Source organism: Lethenteron reissneri, chromosome 7 (assembly GCF_015708825.2).
Source record: "Lethenteron reissneri isolate LAM-NWPU_2019-01 chromosome 7, ASM1570882v1, whole genome shotgun sequence".
Classification (NCBI taxonomy): domain Eukaryota; kingdom Metazoa; phylum Chordata; class Hyperoartia; order Petromyzontiformes; family Petromyzontidae; genus Lethenteron; species Lethenteron reissneri.
The window spans coordinates 308990-331186 of record NC_083785.1 but is presented as its reverse complement, the minus strand read 5'-3'; positions in this window follow the sequence as shown (position 1 = coordinate 331186).

Genomic DNA, 22197 nt, shown 5'->3' with positions numbered 1-22197 from the left:
GGGGAAGTGAGTTGGGTGAGGAGGCATGCAATCTCGCTGAATCCCTTCACAAATCGACGATAATAAGTGGCTAGCCCCGAAAAGAACCTGATCTCCATCAGGTTCCTTGGCCGTGGCCATTTCACTACGGCGCGTACCTTTTCCGGATCGGTGCGTACCTTTTCCGGATCAGTGTGCACCCCTGCCTCGCTGACGCAGTGTCCGAGGTACCCCACCTCGCGCTGCACAATTTGACACTTACGCGACTTGAGTTTGAGATGGGCTGCTCGCAGTCGTTGGAACACCTCCCGTAACCTGGACCAGTGCTCAGACAGGGACCTACTGAACACTATCACATCATCCAGGTAAATTAGGCATTGTTTCCATTGCAAGCCCCGCATCACCAACTCCATCAACTGCTGGAATGTCACCAGCGCGTTAGTGAGTCTGAATGGGAGGACTCGGAACTTGAACAGTTCCATCGGGGGGTGATAAATGCGGTCTTTGGCCGATCCTCCTCCGCCATCTTCACCTGCCAGTACCCGGACGTTAGATCGAGGGTGGAAAAATACCGCGCCTCTGCGAGGCTGTCAAAGGTGTCATCGATGCGGGGTATGGGGAAGGCATCGCCAAGGGTGACTGCGTTGAACTTTCGATAATCAACACAAAACCGGGTCGACCCATCCTTTTTCGTCACTAGTACAACCGGGGCAGACCAGGAGCTCGCTGAAGGCTGGATTATGTTATCGCGGAGCATATCCACGACTGCCTCTTTAATCTGGGCCCACTCAGGTGTGCCCACTCGGTATGCGGGGAGTTTAACGGGCCAGGCAGCACCTGTGTCAATTTGGTGCTTAATGAGGTCTGTCCGGCCCACGTTCGAATCGTGCTCACTGAACATGTCGGCGTACTCCAGCAATAACCCACGCAGCTGATCGGCCGCTTCCTTAGGTAAATCTGCCCAGGGCACATGTAATGCGTCAAGTAGTGGGATGACCTTGGCTCTGGGAGTCGGGCCGACTCGCCAGGTTGTACTCGAGGTGGTAGGGGTCCTCAGCCCAGAGGGCAAACACCGAATTGTTAAAGTGGAGTGCGTGCAGGGGGTGTACTGTGGCTACCATGGTGTGCCGTCGCAGCATTGCCGGGGTACTGTGGGGGTTAAATACCCGCATAAACAGTCGGTCCCCATCTGTGTTTACCAGTGTGGACGATCCCACAACCCCGTACCATGCCGCCAACTCTGGGTGAGGAGTCAGCATTACCTCACCCGAGGGTCGGTGTGCGGGGTCGGTGTAGGGTGTTGCCACTGGTACCAGCATCTCGGTGAGCGGGCCGACGGTGACGGCTGATGCCAGGATAGCGGCCACGGGCTCGAAGCAGGGGTGCCCCGGCTCCTATCCCAGGAACGGAATCCGCTCCCCGCTGCCTTCCACGGTGGCGCATCGCTGGCGGGGCTGCACGTTGAGCCCCAACTTTTTCAGGAGGTCAGTACTTGCAATGCACTCATGGCACAACACACTCGAGACATATAACTCCTGGGTACACACCTAGTGTCCGAGACGGACCTCAAGGGTGACCCTCCCCAGCAGCCCCATCCCAGCTCTGCTTGCAATGTGCAGCGCGCGATCCGGGGCCTGCAGGCAGCCCACGTCAACCCCGAGCACGCTGCAGTGTGTGGCGCTCATGAGTTAGGCCACCGCCCCCATGTCCAGCAGAATCCGGGTATGCCACCCGTTCACCTTCCCTTCCACCAGTGCCGTGGCCCCCGTGATTGCTGCCACCAGCTCCCGCAGCCAGTTGCCCATAGTCACCGCGTTTTTGTGTGCTGTGGCCAGAATCTGTGTGGGGGTCACTCGCTCGCAATTACCATTACAGTTTATTTGTGTTGGGACCACGTCGATTGCACCCCTCGGTAGTCCCCTCTCTAGGGAGGCCTTGGTATTTGACCTTGGCGTTTGTCTAGCTCGGGCGATCTGGGGACAGTCCCTCACGCGATACCCCCGTTGATCGCATATATGGCATGCCTGGGGAAGGGTGGTGGCTCCATAGGAGGCCCCTTGCTCACTCCCCCTTCCCCTCCCAGTGCGCATTTGTTGGAGCACTGCCTCTAATTGAGACACCCGCCCGGTTACCCCCCTTACCGTGGAACGTAGCTCTCCCACCTCGGACTGGACGGTCTTCATATTTCGGTTTGCCTCCTCGCGTACTTGGGCCACCTCGCTGTCTATATTCCCTATGCCAGTCTGTATCCCTGCTATCCACCCCGGGGTTGTCTCAAGGGGTCCCGGGGGCTCCCTGGCCCCCCCCCTTACTGTCCTGGCGAGCTCTTCCTCCTCCTCTTCCTCCTCTGGAAGCAGGCTCACGATGGCGCGCTCTCATCCCAGCCCTCGGAACTGCGTGCGCTCACTGGAGAGTCTCTCGCATGCACGCGCTTGACAAGAGTGTTAAAGGGGAGGCGTGCGCAGCCCACATCGGGCTACCACCACGAGGTGCCAGCAAAATATTGCTGGACCTTCTCGGCGGCGAGGTCATCAATAATCTCGGCAGCGTACCCCGGGCGTGCGATCTCCTCAGAGAAAAGCGAGCATACACGGCGATGGGAAAAAGTCCTTAAAAATGAATGTGACAATATTCATACAAACAGTAATAAAGGAACCTGTGCCTAAAGCAAGAGTAGTTATCATTAATTCATGGCAAGATTATGCAATTAACGAAAACGAATGACTAAAATACTTCTAAACAATCATATTCATGTATCTCGAAGGGCAGCAATACTTTTCACGATCAGCTGATATTTAATGTACCACCTTGGAATGGCAACCCTTATTGAAACACAAAGATAACTTTTTGGAACAATCTTATTAGTCCCGATATGCGTGTTATGTGTGTGGTCTTCTTTTCCACTTGTTGACTTGGCGGCTTACGCGATACGGCGTTCCTTGTGCTGAAAATACCTTGGGTTCCCAGCAGGGCCGCTGGGACGGTGTGTGTGTGTGTATTGAACACACGGCGCTCTTGTCTGTGCCAACACTCTTCCTCTTGGCGTTGCCAGCTCTCTCCACTGCTGGTTGGTTGAGTTGTCGCGATGCTCGCCGTCGGCGGTGCGCGATGATTCCGTCGTCAGATAGCGCTCGCAGCTCGTCCGCTGGTCGCCGCTCCTCACTCTTGTCTTGGTTCCCAGCTGGTGCTTGTTGGTGTGTGTGTGGGTTGAACCCATGGCGCTCTCGCCAGTGCTGTCACTATTGCTCACGGGCGGCTGGTCAGGCTCTTTCCCCTGCTCCGTGCTCTCTCCTTTATCGTGCAGCTGCCAGCTTCACACGGGCACCCACTGGTGCCTCTCCCGCCCTCACTTCAGGGCTGCACTGGCTTAGGCTCTTTCCACTGCTCCATTCTCTCTCCTTGCTTTCGCCCTTGGCGTGCAGAGGACAGCTTCACACGGGCACCCGCTGGTGCCTCTCCCTCCCTTACTTCAGGGCTGCGCTGGCTCAGGCTCTTTCCACTGCTCCGTTCGCTCTCCTTTGGCGGGCAGCTGCCAGTTTCACGCTGACATTCAGTGTTGCCTCTCCCACCCTTCCTTCAGGGCTTCACCTTGTCGTTGCTCAACTTTCGTGCTCTCCGCCTTTCTTCCAAGAGAGCTCTTGCTGTGAGCTGCTCGTCGCTGGATCACTCACTCTCAAAACTTGTAAATTGTATTAGCACACCTCTTACACAACTCTGATAGCTTAGTACAATACAACTTATCACAATCCTTGATTCTGCAAGCGACTCAAAACATCAGGATAAATGTAGAATAAAACGTTCAGTGATACTCTGCCGGTTCATGCCGAACTCAACTCTTAACAACACATCGTCCCTTCTCTCTGCGAGACACGACACCCATGGTTGATCTCGAGGCCATGCCCTGGAGCCTGCCCCTTGCAAGATTGCCTTGCATAATCTGTCCTTGTCTATATATATAAAATCGCGAATCTGTCTGTCTGTGTGTCGCCGGACCATACGCAGTTTCATTGGACGGCGGTTGCCCCTGGCAATGGGTAGCGACGCCTTCGCCGCTTTCATTGGACGGTGGTTGCCCCTGGCAACGGGTAGCGACGCCTTCGCCGCGGGGTGGACGCCATTTTTAATTCCCGTTAAAAATAGGCGCACGCATTAACACGCGACTCTGAGGTAAATTCATCAAAGTTTCACGTCCTCTTCACTCCCCCCCCACCACAATGTGTGCAATTACTATTATAGGGTCGGTAGATTATAAAATGATAGCGATTAGACAGTATTATTGTAGCGCGGGGGGGGGGGGGGGGAACGGCACCCGTACCCAGCCTCAGCCGGGTGGCCAATTTAGGCGAGGCCGGAGGCTCTGCACGGTGCTAGGCCTCGACACCCACCACGCGACTCTGAGGTAAATTCATCAAAGTTTCACGTCCTCTACAGAGTGGTGAGGGAGGGAGAGTGGTGAGGGAGGGAGAGTGGTGAGGTAGGGAGAGTGGTGAGGGAGGGAGAGTGGTGAGGGAGGGAGAGTGGTGAGGTAGGGAGAGTGGTGAGGGAGGGAGAGTGGTGAGGGAGGGACTCAGCCTCAAAACGAGTAACTGGTGTGGCGTATTAACATCGCCACTGGGGAGACAAAGGCGGCCGGGCGTGGTGGATACAAGTCCCGGGCGAAGCCGGGTAGTACAGCTAGTTAATATATGAAATTATCTCCCCTCTGCGCTTCTCTTGCGGAAAAAAAAAAACAAATGCCCTCTGTCTCGTTCTCCTCCCGTGGCCACAACGGCCTGGCTGCCCCCCTCCCCCCCTTTTGACCTTTGACTGGCTGCTTTCGATCACCATGTTTATGTTTTTGTTTGCATTCCCTCCCCCTTGTCTGCCTTCGTGGTGTTTGCTATCTCGAGGGGAGGCACTCCCCCTTAATACGCATTTATTACGATAATGTGTTGTCACATTGTTGGGAGACAAAGGCGGCCAGGGAGGCTCTGATTCCATGGAATTACATATTATCTGGTCTTGTGTGTTTGACCTATTTTCCTTGTATCTCTTTTGAGTTATCCTAGGTCTAATACCTCATGATTATTATTTGGTTTATGTTTAACCAAGATTTGTAATGTACCGTTGGATGTTAACTCTGGTATTTCAAGGGTTTTATTAACCTTTGCTCCGTGTCTGTATCCAGGGATCCGTGCTTTTTATTCTCGAGTTATATTTTGATATCCTGAGGTTGGAGATATAACTAAGTTTTCACTTAAGCTTCCTTGACTGCCGGAATTCACATTCATTGGTTCTCTTGCTAAAGTCACGTAGATAGAAAGATACAATGAGATACAATATATGAGTTGAATAAGGGTGAAATAAAATAAGTAATAATATAAACTGCAGTCTATAATGTCAATTTGTTATTTTTGCTAAGTTTCGAACTTTTACCGTTAAATAAAACGCCAGTTGTAATGTCCGTTTGTCCCTGCTATGTGCCTGTGTTTTACGGCTCTGGAAATTTGTTTGTGAACTGTCCAAAACGTTCAGGGAGGTCATGTCATGCGGTCCTTTGACAATGTGGAGATTTTCCAGATCATCTTTAACCCCTCTTTGCTCCGGTGTTTATTATTTAATGGCTCTTTATGACCTCCAGATGCTTGGTGTGGCTTGTGGGAGGTAGCGGGGTTGAGGGTGTTTGTTTAATTTTTTATCGATTATAAAAAAAAATTGCCAGAAATATTCTTAATATAAAATTTTGGAAAAAGGCCTAGATATACAACAGAGAGACCAAGTGAGCTGAGTTATGTACTACTGAGGTAGTCTTGCCAGTGAATGGAAGCAAGGTATCAGACAGAAAACGGGCCAGCTTGTTGGTGGGTGAGTTGATAGTGGAAACGATGGGCTGAAGTGGAGTACCTTCTTTATGGATCTTAGGAAGACTATAGAATCTGGGTGGTCTAGCAGTAGAAGGTTTTAGGGAGATCTGTTTGACTGGTTCGATTATAGAAGTCGAACTGGTAACGATAGTATTGTTTTTTGTAGTCAGGCTGTTAGTAGGATCTTTGTTGATTTTGGTGTAGCTGCCATCATTAAGAAGGTCCTGGATTTTGTTGTTGTATGTGGTTTTATCCATGATGACAGTAGCATTGCCCTTGTGGGCTGAGAGGATGACTATGTAATCCCTCTTTTTCAATTTTGTGAGTTCAGAGCGCTCGTCTTTGCTGATGTTACTAATGGGTTTCTTAGTATATTTAAGGATGGTGGCAATTTCAGCTCTAGCAACGTCTGTCGGGATGTGTCCCAAGCCTTTGAGGGCTACGTCGACCTGAGAGATTATATCATCCATTGGGATATGTTTGGGGATGACTGCGAAATTCAATCTTTTAGCTAGTACCGATATTAGGCTGTCAGAAATTGGGATGTTACTCTGATGACAATCTTGTTAACATCTAACTTTTAACGTGTGGATCTGGCTTCTTTTTTGACAAGAGGATGAATTTAGCGATAAAGTTAACTTGAAATTTGGTTGACATTGAAATTAGCAGAGCAGACTGTCATGTTATCTACATGGTCCCAATCAGAAGTGGACATTTTATCTCTTAATATTAGGTGTGGTTGTAAGAGTCTTGTCTAAATCATCAAGTTAAAATTGGAGCAATCTTATTCTCTCTGAGATTAGTGATAGGCTGGCTTTAAACAAGATCTGTTTAGCGTTAGGAGAAGTGACAGCAGCAGATATGAGTGTAAATGCGATAGGTATTACCTAGTAATCACGGCATCTCTTTAGGAAGGTTAGCGACTCGATTAGTTACGCCTTCTTGTCCCGCTGTCTGTTAAAAGCTCTAACAGATGTGTGGAAACACTCCCGGTGGAGGCGGTTCAATCTTGACTTGAAGCTTTCGTGACTTAAGGAATCCATACTCTTTGCTTCTTTCGGTAAAGTCACGTAGGTATAAAATAAAATAAATCACGACGTTTCGGGCGCAACATAAGTGTCCATCATCAGGTAGGAAAGCATGATCTGCTGCTGAGGCACACTGTTTTAAAAGGTTTGAAATGGGTGTAGCCCAAGGGTCAAAGAATTGGGCAGGGCTAGTGATGTTAATGTGAGAAATTAGCATGTGAATGTAAGAACGGAGAACCTCCTCTTCGACAAGGGCACGGAAGTGGCTATGTTAATGTGAGAAATTAGCATGTTAATGTAAGAACGAAGAGTGGTGCAATCCAAAGGCATGAGAGTGCAATCCAAAGGACATGTGAGCATGAGAGTGCAATCCTAAAGGACATGTGAGCATGAGAGATCTAAGAAAGAGGCATAGAGAGAGAGACACAGAGAGCCAGAAATAACAGCTGACATAGGCAGGTAAGATGGAAACATCACAGTCAGTTAAGACTTTACCTGGCTAATAACGTCCTTCCAATGATTGCTCAATTTGTACCCATCTTCTCGGTTGAATTTGTGTCAGTGTTTATATATCTGCATCGCTTCATGAACAAATCTCTGAAGGTAGCCAGTCGGTTTGCAGAGTACCTCCGTCTTGGGAAAAATCAATGTCGTGTGAGCCCACAGCGTTGGAACAATGATCAGCAACGGCAGAGGTATATGTCCTACAATGTTTCAGATCTGCCTTGTGTTCACGAACGCGGTCCGAGATGTGTCGTTTCGTTTCCCCAATGTATTTGATTCCGCAACCACAACTCAGTTTGTACACACCAGGGTATTGCATGTCAGGAATCACATCCTTTACAGATGGGATTAAATCACGGATTTTGTGTACTGTGTTGAAACGAACCTGGATCTTGTGTTTCTTTAAGATTTTGGAAATATTTTGGTAACCCCTGCTATGTATGGGTAAAGGGATGGTTTTGGTTGGATCCTCAGAAGGTTGTCTCCCCATGGCTGGGGAGACAGCTTTGTGGATTGTACAGTCCGAGTATCCGTTCATCCTGAGGGCTTGGTGTACACGTTCCAAATCACTGGCTAGGTGGTGCTGGTTGGAGATGCAACGGGCCCTATGGTGTAGTGTTTTGATGAGGGAATTCTGGGCTAGATGGTGGTGGGATTCAGGATTTAGATAGGCGTCCGTGTGCGTGTCATCTCTGTAGACCGAATGTCCCAACGAGCCATTTGGTCTCTTCTCGATCAAAACATCCAGGAATGGTAGCTGGCCATCCTTTTCCACTTCCATGGTGAGTTTGATAGACGGGTGTATGGAATTGATGTAGTTGAGAAATTGGTTCAGTGCTGGCATGCACGTGCATCATCTGTGGCCAGATGATGAACGTGTCATCTACGTATCTCTTCCACAAGGAAGGACGTATGGTGGATGTCTGGATGGCATCTGTCTCAAATTTCTCCATTAAAACATTCGCTACCACTGGCGATAAGGGAGAACCCATTGGGGTAACCCTCATTTTGTTTGTAGAAAGTACCATTCCAGGTGAAATATGTATTGGTAAGGCAGTGCCTTACCTCTCTCTTAGATCTCTCATGATCACATGTCCTTTGGATTGCACTCTCATGCCTTTGGATTGCACCACTCTTCGTTCTTACATTAACATGCTAATCTCTCACATTAACAAGCTAATCTCTCACATTAACATAGCCACGTCTGAGCCCTCGTCGAGGATGTCGCTCTCCGTTTTCACATTTACATCACTAACTCCGCCCACTTCTTTATGACCCTTGGGCTACGCCCATTTCAAACCTTTTAAAACAGTATGCCCTGGCAGCAGATCATGCTTTCCCACCGATGAAGGATGCTTGTGTTGCGCCCGAAACGTCGTGATTTATCTTATTTTATACCTACGTGACTTTAACTTGATCGCTAAATTCAACCTCCTGTCAAAAAAAGAAGCCAGAACCACACGTAAAAAAATTTGATGTTAACAAGATTGTCATCAATCAACGTAACATCCCAATTTCCGACTGCCTAAAATCGGTACTAGCTGAAGGGTTGAATTTCACAGTCACCCCTAAACACATCCCAGTGGATGTTATAATTGCCCAGGTCGACATAGCCCGCAAAATCTTGGGACACATCCCGGCAGACGTTGCTAGATCTAAACTCGCTATCCTCAAAAACGCTAAGAAACCCATTAGCAACATCAGCAAGGACGAGCGTTTTGAACTCTCTAAATTAAAAAAAACAGACGTGACATTGTCATCCTCTCAGCCGACAAGGGCAATGCACTCATCATGGATAAAACCACTTACAACAACAACATTCATTACCTTTCGATTTAAAGCTTTCGTGACTGCAGGGATTCATCTTCTTGGTTCTTTTGGTAAAGTCACGTAGAAGGGAAGTAATAAAATAATAAAACATAATAAAATAATTCTCACGACGTTTCGGCCACAACGGAAGCAGCCGTCCTCAGGTGAAGAATGAAACACCACCAAGCTTGGAGCGTATATTTAAGCTGGGTTGGAGGGGGGGAGTTGGGAAGAAGAGCGCCTTGACAAAATAATTTGCATATCAAGAGGAATTTAGCATATGGAAAATGCGTAGGAGGTGGGCGGGGGGGGGGGGGGTTTCAAATTAATATTATGCCCGTGCATTATGCAGGATTAACAGCATCAAAGGGAGGGGGAAGGGGGGTAGCATTAACAAAGGAAAGGAATGTTAATAGTATGTAGCTGCAGTTACTAAACAACCACGTAAAAAACTAAAGTATAAACTACATAAACAACTAAAGTATAAACTACATAGCATCATCAGTATACTTACTATACTCTACAATAAGCTGAGTTACTAACAGTAAGTAATACATTACAATTCTACATCGTAAAAATTATATAATATGCTTCCATCTAAACTTTATTCTCTTACATCACACGCGCATACACCGTACTATATACTGCCATAGATAAACCCAACATTAAATTATATACTGTATTGCTATAAACCACCTTATACATTTTAATATAACACTATGTATTATTCTACCCACCCTAATGTGTATCACACTGCTATATGTTTACTATACAATTACGATACTATATATTACTTTGTACATTGTATTAAGCATATAAATGTTATCCTATTTTGTTATTATACACTGTACCATTGACCGTCGTGTCAATGGGTGAGTCGTGAGGGGAAACTTGCAGCGGAGCAAAGAATCCATTCCCTGCGGAAAATACAATGCCAGTGAGTGGAATGCTGTCTGAAAGTCACCGTAAACGTGAACACAATCAGTTAAGATCCGAAATGGTTTATTACGTCTTTCCAATGATTGCTAAGCCAGAATCCATCTTCTCGGTTGAAATTGTCTCTGTGTTTGTATATGTGGATCGCCTCATGAACGAATCTCTCATGATAGCCAGATGGCTTGCAGAGAACCTCTGTCTTGGAGAAGTCAATGTCATGTGAGCCCACTGAGTTGTAACAGTGATCTGCCACGGCTGAGGTGTTTGTCCTACCGTGTTTCAGGTCTGCTTTATGTTCACGGATGCGGTCCGAGACATGTCGTTTGGTTTGGTCGACATAGCTGCCGCTATGTCGACCAAATTTAAGGACAACTTGATTTCCAAATTCAACCGCCTCTCAAACAAGAAACCGGACCCACACATTGAAAAGCTAGATGTTAACAAAGTCGTAATTAATCGCAGTAACAGTTCTATTTCTGAAGGTCTGAAATCCGTTTTAGCTAAAGGACTAAACTTTGCAGTCACACCTAGACACATACCAGTTAATGATATAATTGATAGAGTAGATGTAGCTCTCAAGGGCCTGAGTCACATCGCTGCAGACGTAGCAAGATCTGAAATCTCTGCAACCCTCAAAAACGCTAAGATGCCAGCTAGCAACATCAGCAAAGATGAGCGTTTTGAATTAGCTCAATTAAAAAAGAGGGATGACATTGTCATCCTCTCAGCCGACAAAGGCAATGCCACTGTCATCATGGACAAAACAGAATACAACAACAAAATCCAAGAACTACTCAACGATGGCAGCTATACAAAAATAAAAAGAGACCCCACCAACAGCCTCGTCTCTAAAATCAAGCAAATCATTTCTGATTCAACCGCATAAATTGATCCGACCAAACCGTTCTCGTTGAAACCTTCTGCAGCCAGGCCACCAAGATTATACAGCTTGCCAAAGATACATAAAGAAGATACACCTCTTCGTCCCATTGGCTCTACTATCAACTCCCCCACCTATAAATTGGCTCGTTTTTTGTCTGAAATCCTATGGCCTTTCACTGGAAAAACCACCTCTGCGGTACTAAACTCTACTGACCTGGTATCGACAATCAAGGGGAATGCCCTGTCCCCAGACGACCTGCTTGTCAGTTTTGATGTGGTTTCCTTATTCACCAAAGTTCCTGTACCTGACACCATCGCAATCATTGAAGACTTGGTTCATCAAGGACTGAATGCTGGGGTACCCCCCCTGCTGGGGTACCCCCCAATTTCTCGACTACATCAATTCCATACACCCAGCCATCAGATTCACCATGGAAGTCGAAAAAGATGGCAAGCTACCCTTTTGGATGTCCTAATTAAAAGGAGACCTGATGGTTCAATGAGCCACTCTGTCTACAGAAAAGCCACCCATACGGATGCTTACCTAAAACCAGATTCCCACCACCATCCATCCCAGAAGAATTCCCTCATCAAGACTCTATACCATAGAGCCCAATGCATCTCCGACCAGGAACACATTTCCAGTGAACTCAAACACGTACGCTAAGCTCTTAAGGCTAATGGTTACTCCGACTACACAATCCGCAAAGCCATTCACTCCAACCATCAAGAAGGATCCTGTTGAGGAGCCTTTCAAGACCATCACCTTACCCTACATTGCTGGGGTCACAAAAAAGATCTCCAAAATCCTGATTAAACACAAGATCCAGGTCCGATTCAACACAGTACATAAAATCCGTGATCTGGTCCCGTCTGTAAAAGATGTGGTTCCAGACATACAGTACCCTGGCGTCTACAAACTAAGTTGCCTCTGTGGTAGCAGTTACATTGGAGAAACCAAACGACATGTCTCGGACCGCATCCGTGAACATAAAGCAGACCTGAAACACGGTAGGACAAACACCTCAGCCGTGGCAGATCACTGTTACAACTCAGTGGGCTCACATGACATTGACTTCTCCAAGACAGAGGTTCTCTGCAAGCCATCTGGCTATCATGAGAGATTCGTTCATGAGGCGATCCACATATACAAACACAGAGACAATTTCAACAGAGAAGATGGATTCTGGCTTAGCAATCATTGGAAGGACGTAATAAACCATTTCGGATCTTAACTGATTGTGTTCACGTTTACGGTGACTTTCAGACCGCGTTCCACTCACTGGCATTGTATTCTCCACAGGGAATGGATTCTTTGCTCCGCTGCAAGTTTCCCCCCACGACTCACCCATTGACACGACGGTCAATGATACAGTGTATAATAACAAAATAGTATAACATTTATATGCTTAATACAATGTACAAAGTAATATATAGTATCGTAATTGTATAGTAAACATATAGCAGTGTGATACACATTAGGGTGGGTAGAATAATACATAGTGTTATATTAAAATGTATAAGGTGGTTTATAGCAATACAGTATATAATTTAATGTTCGGTTTGTCTATGGCAGTATATAGTACGGTGTAGACTCGTGTGATGTAAAGAATAAAGTTTAGATGGAAGCATATTATATAATTTTTACGACGTAGAATTGTAATGTATTACTTACTGTTAGTAACTCAGGTTATTGTAGAGTATAGTAAGTATACTGATGATGCTATGTAGTTTATACTTTAGTTTTTAACGTGGTTGTTTAGTAACTGCAGCTACATACTATTAACATTCCTTCCTTTGTTAATGCTACCCCCCTTCCCCCTCCCTTTGATGCTGCTAATCCTGCATAATGCACGGGCATAATAGTAATTTGAAACCCCCCCGCCCACCTCCTACGCATTTTCCATATGCTAAATTCCTCTTGATATGCAAATTATTTTGTCAAGGCGCTCTTCTTCCCACCTCCCCCCCTCCAACCCAGCTTAAATATACGCTCCAAGCTTGGTGGTGTTTCATTCTTCACCTGAGGACGGCTGCTTGCGTTGTGGCCGAAACGTCGTGAGAATTATTTTATTATGTTTTATTTTTATTATTATTTTATTACTTCCCTTCTACGTGACTTTACCGAAAGAACCAAGAAGATTCATTACCTTCTTAACGATGGCAGCTATTTTTCGATTTAATGCTTTCGTGACTGCAGGGATTCATCTTCTTGGTTCTTTCGGTAAAGTCACGTAGAAGGAAAATAATAAAATAATAAAAATGAAACATAATAAAATAATTCTCACGACGTTTCAGCCACAACGCAAGCAGCCGTCCTCAGGTGAAGAACAGGTCTGTCGGAAAGACAGCGTCTGAATGAACACCACCAGGCTTGGCAGCGTATATTTAAGCTGGGTTGGAGGGGACGCTCTTCCCCCTCCAAACCTAGCTTAAATATACGCTGCTTGCGTTGTGGCCGAAACGTCGTGAGAATTATTTTATTATGTTTTATTTGTATTATTTTATTATTTCCCTTCTACGTGACTTTACCGAAAGAACCAAGAAGATGGCAGCTATACCAAAATCAACAGAGATACCACCAACCGCCTAGCCACAAAAAAACAAAATACCATCACTAAATTGACTTCTCTAATCGATCAAACCAAGCAGAGCTCCCTAAAACCTTCAGCTGCGAGACCACCCATATTTTATGACCTTCCAAAAATCCACAAAGTAGGTACCCAGCTCCATCCTATCGTCTCCACCATTAACTCATCCACCTACAAACTGGCCCGATTTCTAAGACCCTGCTTCCATTCACGGGCAAGTCCACCTCAGCTGTACTTAACTCAGCTCACTTGGCTTCTCTAATCAAGGACATCTCCAGATGATTTGCTTGTCAGTTTCGATGTAGTCTCTCTGTTCATGAATGTACCTGTGTAATGCGGGCGTAAACGACCTTCCGGATGTGATGTCACGGGGGGGAGGAGTTACGTCACGTGGGGGTAAGGGTTCAGGTCTTAAAGGGGAGAAACCGGAAGAGGAGGGGAGTGATTGGAGACTGGGCTAGAGTGAGGCCACGCAGGGCAAGGGCTGGGGGAGTGGCGAGATCGCCACACACACAGAGTACGGTCGGCACCGTCGGCCAGCGGTGACCGACCCCGGAGGAACGGGGAGCAGCGGTGAGGCTGCAGCGAGAGCAGCCGGGGAGGCTGCACGAAGGGATCAGCAGCGGGGCTGCCTTGAAGGAGAGAGACAGCAGCGGTGAGGCTGCAGCGAGGGCAGCCGGAGAGGCTGCATGAAGAGGTCAGCAGCGGGGCTGCTGGAGGACGGAGGAAGGCTACAGCAGCGACAACAGCGTCGGCCGCAGAGCGGAGGGTCTCTGAGAGAGAGCCGTGTGGGAAAGAGAAGACGAACCCGAATAAAGGACACCAAGCCAGATACCGTAGTCGAGTCCTTTATTACACTGGTGTCAGAAGTGTAACGGCATGTCAAAGCAACTAAGAAAAAAGAATATTCCGACGCCATCATCTGCTTCATCATCCGACGACGACGGCCTCCCTCCAGCGATGGACCCAGCTGCGTTGGTGGAGGAGACCCGGGCTGGAGCGAGTGCGGGTCCGGGGGTTCAAAATGTCACCGCGTCGGCGGGCCCGTCAGCACCAACGGACGCGGATTTCCGATGGGCACAGATGGCGGAGCAGCTTGAGACGCTCAAGAATGTATTGGCGCAGTTGTGTACCCTCGTCACGCCGAGGACGGCGTTTGGGAGAGCCGAGGGTGGTCCACAGGCCGCCGCCTTGCCTTCGCCGTCGACGCCATCAGCCACGCGGCACGAAGACGCCATCTTGGGCGTGGCGGGGGAAGAACGGTGGGAGGCCGCCATCTTGCGCTCTCCGCGACGGGAAGCCGCCATCTTGACCACGCCGCGATGCGACGCCATTTTGAACCTGCCACCGGATGATTCATCGCTTGAGGACGGCGCGCCAAGGAGTCGCAGTCGTCATCTTACTACGGTCAAAGAATTCTCCATCGGGGGCGATTGGAGCGCTTTCGCATGCAGATTTTTGGCGGCGGTACGCTCTGCAAGGTGGACTGACGCTGATGCTTTGGAAGTGCTGCCGACTCTTCTGGATGACGAGTCGGTCAGATTCTTTCATTCTATAACGGCCGAGAAGAAGAAAACATTACGAGGAGTTTTTGACGAAATGGCGGATGCTTACGAGCCACCCGATGATGCTCATCGCCGATTTGCTCAACGACAGCGAGCGCCCGAGGAGTTGCCGGTGGCGTTTAGGGGTGCGGTACTGGAGTTGGCTATGGCCGCATATCCGGAGACGAAGCCTGACCTGCTCGAGCCTCTCATCTTAGGTAAGATGCTCGAGCTGTCCCGGGATCTGGGGATCCCCATGCCGGTGTGTGGCCACGAGAAGCTGACGTCCCGGGCGGCAGCCAAATGTCTGGACGCCCAGTTTAACCTGCGCCGGTGGAAGCAAGTCGTGGTGTGGACGGGGGGACCCATCATCGAGGGAGGTGCCGTGGGTTGGGACCCTAAGAAGGCGGTATACGTGCCGGATGAGGGGAGCCCGCAGGAGCTGATGGCCGCCTCGGGTCCATGGTCGGGCCGCGGTAGGCCGGTCCCGCGCGCTACACCGCCGGCACGGGCCGTCGGGACGCGGGGCCTGCGCTGCGGCGCAACGACGTTGACTGCTTCCGCTGCGGGCGTAAGGGCCATTACGCCAGGGACTGCTGGGCCCGTATCCCGGGTCCGCCCCAGCAGGAGGCCTCGTCAACGGACGCGCCAAAGAAGGAATCTCCAAGACAGGCAAGTCGGTGCGCACCAGACACTCGGCAAGGCTTTACACCTCACCCATTACCATTGTCGTGCGATCCGGGTGTTGTTACCAACGGGAGGCCATCGACGGGGCCGTGTCGCTCGGTGACGCAGTGGCGTAAATTGGCACGGAGGGTCGTCGCGGCCGCTACTGGTTCGTCCACTGTACCGGGGTCTATACAAGGGGTGGACGTGCGTATTTTGGTTGATTCCGGTGCGTCCGCGACCATTATATCGGATGTCAATTTCCATCTCTTGGGCATCCCACCGGGGGCCGTGCGTCCGGTTTACGGGTCGTGCGTCGCTGCGAACGGGGGTAGCATGGGCATTGTGGGCCAGGTGGACGCTAAAATATCTATCGGGGAAATGTCGGCCTCGGGAATAGTGTTAATTTCAAGATCTCTGGCAGTTCCTTGTTAATTGGGAACTGATTTTCTGGCTAAGATGCCCATTTTGATCAAAATTAATGAGAATTGTATTGAATTGCCGGGTGGCCGTAAAATCTCATTTCTGCCGTCGCCCTGGGGGCGACCTGCTCCTGCTGCCCAGGTGCAGGCGTTATCCGAAGTATCAGTTGACATTCCACCTGGCTCACAGATGCTTATCCCCTTGCGATATCGGAAGCCGCTGCCTGATCGGCAAGGTGCGGTTGGGGTCTTGTTATCGCCATCCGCCACCATAACGGCCGGATTGGCGCTGGTTGGGGCGCAGACCATCGTCCGGCCGGACCAACAACCGTTATTGCAGGTGCTCAATGCGAGTGCTGAGCACGTATGTGTTCCGGCTGGTACGGTTGTGGCACATGCCACTACGGCATTTACGGCACAGGATTGCCTGCATAGCCAGGGCGTGGTTGCTGGAGTTTTGGAGCCGGGAGCTTCGGATAATTGCTGGATTGCCGACTTATGTAGGGAAAATTCTTCCCTGTCCGAGGAACAACGTAGTGCGATTCGTAAATTGTTATTGACTTATTCGGATGTGTTTAGCTGTGACGATTTGGATTTGGGACGCACCTCGTTGCTTTACCATCATATTGACACAGGGGACGCTGCCCCTATTCGGTTGAACTCGCACCGGATGAGTCCGGCCGAGCGAGAACTCGTTCGGGGGGCAGTGGATGACATGTTGGCTGCGGACATAATATCTCCATCTAACAGCCCATGGGGGCGCGCCTGTTGTTTTGGTCAAGAAAAAGGATAGCAAATTGCGATTTTGTGTTGATTTCCGGAAATTGAATAAAATATCGGTGGCAGATGCGTATCCCCTGCCGTGTATGGACGACTCTCTCGATGCCTTGTCGGGGGCCAAGTTCTTTTCTACGCTAGATCTCTCTTCGGGATTCTGGCAGCTCCCCCTTGACGAGCCCTCGCGGGAGAAAACCGCATTCCGTACGCCGCAGGGGTTGTTTCAATTTAATTGTCTCCTGATGGGGCTGAATGCGGCCCCTGCCACATTTCAAAGGTTGATGGAGCTGGTATTGACGGGGTTGCAGTGGGAGACATGTCTCATATATTTAGACGATATTATCGTCTTCAGCCGCACATTTGATGAACATTTACGGCGGTTGGAGTCGGTGTTCACGAGGATGCGTTCCGCGAATTTGAAATTTAAACCTAAGAAATGTCACCTACTGCAACGGTCCGTCCGTTACTTGGGGCATATCGTGAGTGCTGATGGGGTGGCCTACGGATCCGGAGAAAACAGCGTGCGTCCGGGATTGGCCAACCCCGGCCACCGTGGGGGATGTACGTCGCTTTTTGGGATTTGCCTCATATTATCGGAGATTTGTTCCGAATTTTGCGACAATCGCGAGGCCCTTGCACCTCCTTACGGGTAAAGGACGAAAATTTGGTTGGGGACCGCCAGAAGAGGCGGCTTTTCAGGGCCTGCGCGATCTATTGGCAACGACGCCGACGTTGGATTATCCGGATTTCGATCACCCCTTCATTCTTGATACGGACGCGAGTGACACAGGCATTGGCGCGGTGTTGTCTCAGTCTAAAGTGGGTGTGGAGCGCGTGGTGGCGTACGGTAGCCGGGTTTTGTCTCCCGCGGAAACCCGCTACTGCGTCACTCGCAGGGAACTTTTAGGCTGTTGTTTTTCTTCTACGCCAATTTCGACCGTACCTGTACGGTCGTTCGTTTATTGTGCGCTCGGATCATGCGGCCTTGCAGTATGCTCTTAAAATGGACCAGCCATCCGGCCAGTTGGCGCGTTGGTTGGACACGCTGCAAGAATTTTCCTTCCAAATTCACCATCGGAAGGGGGTGCACCATGCGAATGCGGACGCACTTTCAAGATTGCCGCAGCGCTCCCCTTGCGCGTGCGCGTCGGGGACGCATAGGTGTGTACCGATTCAATCTCCCCCTCAGCCGGTTGCGCTGGCTGTCGAGATGCCGGATGCTCCGATGGAGCCGGGTCCGACTGATGGGGTTTTGAATCTGCCACGGTCTGTGTGGATTCGGGAGCAAATGTTGGATGAGTCGTTGTTGTCCTTACGGAAGCGGTCTGCGGGGGAGAAGGGGAGTCCGGGTACGGGTGGGGTGCCGGAAACCGCTCTCCGGGATGGTCTGCTCATGTGGAGGGAAGGATTCCAGGAACGCTGGCGTCTGGTAGTGCCGGCGTCCTTGCGATACGAGTTGATCAGGACTCTCCATTGTGACACGCTCTTAAATCTGGGTGTTCAAAAGACCCTATTGACGTAGCAACGTCATTACTTTTGGCATGGCATGGCGACAGATGTCGTCGGGCACGTGCGCGCGTGTCCAGATTGTGCCCGGCGAAAGTCACCTAAACATCCTTATGTGCCGCCGATACAGTCTATTCAGGTGTCTCGAGTTAATGAATTGGTGGCACTGGACATTTTGGGACCCTTCCCACCATCTGCGAGGGGTAATAAATACTTGCTGGTTGGGGTGAAGTACCTCTCCCGTTGGCCGATGGCCTGGCCGTTGCCCGACCAATCGGCCGCGGCTATTACCGACGCCTTTTTATTTGGGTACGTTATGGACAAGGGTGCGCCGGAGAGACTCCTCACGGACCAGGGCCGAAATTTTTCTTCTAAATTGTTGGCAGAAGTATGCGCAGCTTTTGGGACTAAGAAAATACGGACATCTCCATACCATCCGCAAACGGATGGTATGGTCGAACGGCTAAATCGGACCTTGTCCGCCATGTTGTGCCACACGGTGAGTGAACAACAATCAGATTGGGATTTGCACATCCCTGGGGTGCTTTCGGCGTACCGGATGACGCCGCATGCGGCTACAGGATAGTCGCCGTTTTTCCTGATGTATGGTCGGGAAAACGTGCCGCCGATGGATGTGCAGTTGGGAACCGGTGTGAGGGGACCTGGTAAGCCACTTCAAGATTACATTCGAGACACCGTTCGCCGGGTCACGGAGGCGCGGGTGGGGGCCCGCGTGGCTACGGCCAAAGCTCAGGCCCGGAACGAGCGGTATGCTCGACGCTCCAAGGGGGAGTGCCCCTGGAAGGTTGGGGACCTGGCCTGGCTCCATTGTCCGCAGGTGCGGCCAGGTACCTCACCTAAGTTGCATAAACCATGGCAAGGGCCCGTCCGCCTCATCGAGGTTCCCAACCCGCAGTCGGCACGTGTTCGGATTGGATCTCGTCGCTGGTTCGTTCACACGTCGCGCTTGAAACCATATGTTGCTCCTCTACCTGATGCGTCATCTCCTGATGTTGCCTTGCCGGGGTCTGTTGCTGCCGACTCACCCTTGCCTGCGTCCGTTGATCTTGCAAGAGCGCCTGTCGTGCCTGTTACAGACAGACCGGCCGTGACACCGCAGGTGACGAGGGGCTCTGCTCGGGGGGTGCCTGCCAGGACTGCGGGAACTTCGAGCCCCGCAGCCCTTCCGACCCCGCTGCAAGCACAATCGCGGGACACCTCCGAGGCTGAGCCTTCGGGGACACGGGACCGGGACGCTGGTGGGCCTCCAACAGCGACAGGAGGATTGCGGCCTGTCGCTCTTAAAACCCCATCACGTTCCCGCTCTGCGGGAGGGCCGGCGACCGTCCGGGACGGGCCGGCGACCCGCACACGTTCTAAATCTCTCACGTTTCGTTAATTGTTCATGTTGTGTTATTGTTCTTACTGTTATATTTATTGCATGCTTCGTGTCCTTTAGTGTGTCTGGGTCGGTTTCGCTCGTTAATTGTTCATGTTGTGTTATTGTTTTTACTGTTATATTTATTGCATGCTTCGTGTCCTTTATTGTGTCTGGGTCGGTTTCGCTCGCATTACTTGTCGGAGTCCTTGTTCAGCCGAGGTCGGCTGGGTTTTCTCTACGGGGGAGGGTGGTGTAATGCGGGCGTAAACGACCTTCCGGATGTGATGTCACGGGGGGGAGGAGTTACGTCACGTGGGGGTAAGGGTTCAGGTCTTAAAGGGGAGAAACCGGAAGAGGAGGGGAGTGATTGGAGACTGGGCTAGAGTGAGGCCACGCAGGGCGAGGGCTGGGGGAGTGGCGAGATCGCCACACACACAGAGTACGGTCGGCACCGTCGGCCAGCGGTGACCGACCCCGGAGGAACGGGGAGCAGCGGTGAGGCTGCAGCGAGAGCAGCCGGGGAGGCTGCACGAAGGGATCAGCAGCGGGGCTGCCTTGAAGGAGAGAGACAGCAGCAGTGAGGCTGCAGCGAGGCCAGCCGGAGAGGCTGCACGAAGAGGTCAGCAGCGGGGCTGCTGGAGGACGGAGGAAGGCTACAGCAGCGACAACAGCGTCGGCCGCGGAGCGGAGGGTCTCTGAGAGAGAGCCGTGTGGGAAAGAGAAGACGAACCCAAATAAAGGACACCAAGCCAGATACCGTAGTCGAGTCCTTTATTACACCTGTACCAGACACCATTGCAATAATTGAAGACTTGGTCAAACAAGGACTGAATCCAAATGTACCAACTTTGGTAAGGCACTGCCTTACCAACACATACTTCACCTGGAATGGTACTTTCTACAAACAAAATGAGGGTACCCAAATGGGTTCTCCCTTATTGCCAGTGGTAGCGAATGTTTTCATGGAGAAATTTGAGACAGATGCCATCCAGCCATGGGGAGACAACCTTCTGAGGATCCAACAAAAACCATCACTTTGCCATACATAGCAGAGGTTACCAAAAAGATTTCCAAAATCTTAAACAAACACAAGATCCAGGTTCGTTTCAAAACAGTACACAAAATCTGTGACTTAATCCCATCTGTAAAGGATGTGATTCCTGACATGCAATACCCTGGTGTCTACAAACTGAGTTGTGGTTGCGGCAGCAGTTATATTATGGAAATGAAACGACATGTCTCGGACCGCGTTCGTGAACATAAGGCATATCTGAAACATGGTAGGACCAATACCTCTGCCGTTGCTGATCATTGTTTCAACGCTGTGGGCTCACACGAAATAGATGTTTCCAAGATGGAGGTACTCTGCAAACCTATTGGCTACCTTCAGAGATTTGTTCATGAAGCCATCCAGATATATAAACACAGACACAACTTCAATCGAGAAGATGGGTACAAACTGAGCAATCATTGTAAGGACGTTATTAACCAGGTAAAGTCAGATGTTATTTACGACTGTCTCTTTCTATGCCTCTCTCTTAGATCTCTCATGCTCATATGTCCTTTGCATTGCACTCTCATGCTCACATGTCCTTTGGATTGCACTCTCATGTCCTTTGGATTGCACCACTCGTCGTTCTTACATTAGCATGCTAATCTTTAACATTAACATAGCCACTTCTGTGCCCTGGCCGAGTAGGCCACTCTTCGTTCTCACATTAACATCACTAGCCCCGCCCACTTATTTATGACCCTTGGGCTACACTCATTTCAAATATTTTAAAAGTCTGCCTCAGCATTGGATCATGCTTTCCCACCTAATGAAGGACGCTTGTGTTGTGCCCGAAACGTCGTGATTTACTTGATTTTATACCTACGTGACTTTACCGAAAGAACCAGAGTATGGATTCCTGCAGTCACGAAAGCTTCAAATCAGTTTAGATGTATACATTTCCTGACGTACCGTTGTTGATTATTATTTATGTATTATCAGTAATTTAACATGTATGCAAATTGTGACCGTTATTGCCAATAGTTAAACATGTGTAGTGATTCACTCGGAGACACTAGGAGTAGGAAGCACTATTTATGAACAGCCTTCAAAGTCCACAATAAACTCCAGCTCCCAGTCAGGATAGCTGGCAGACTACCTGACTGACGACGCCAAGAAGGTGAAGAAGTCGATGGCGACGAAGACTCCAGCAGCACGACGGGATCCCACTCCACACAACAGCCCGAAGCCCTCACCTGGGGTCCCTTTTATCCTCCCAGCGTGGCCTCCCTCCGCCCCAGCTACGCCCCCTTTCCAGAACCGACTCGCATGTTTCTG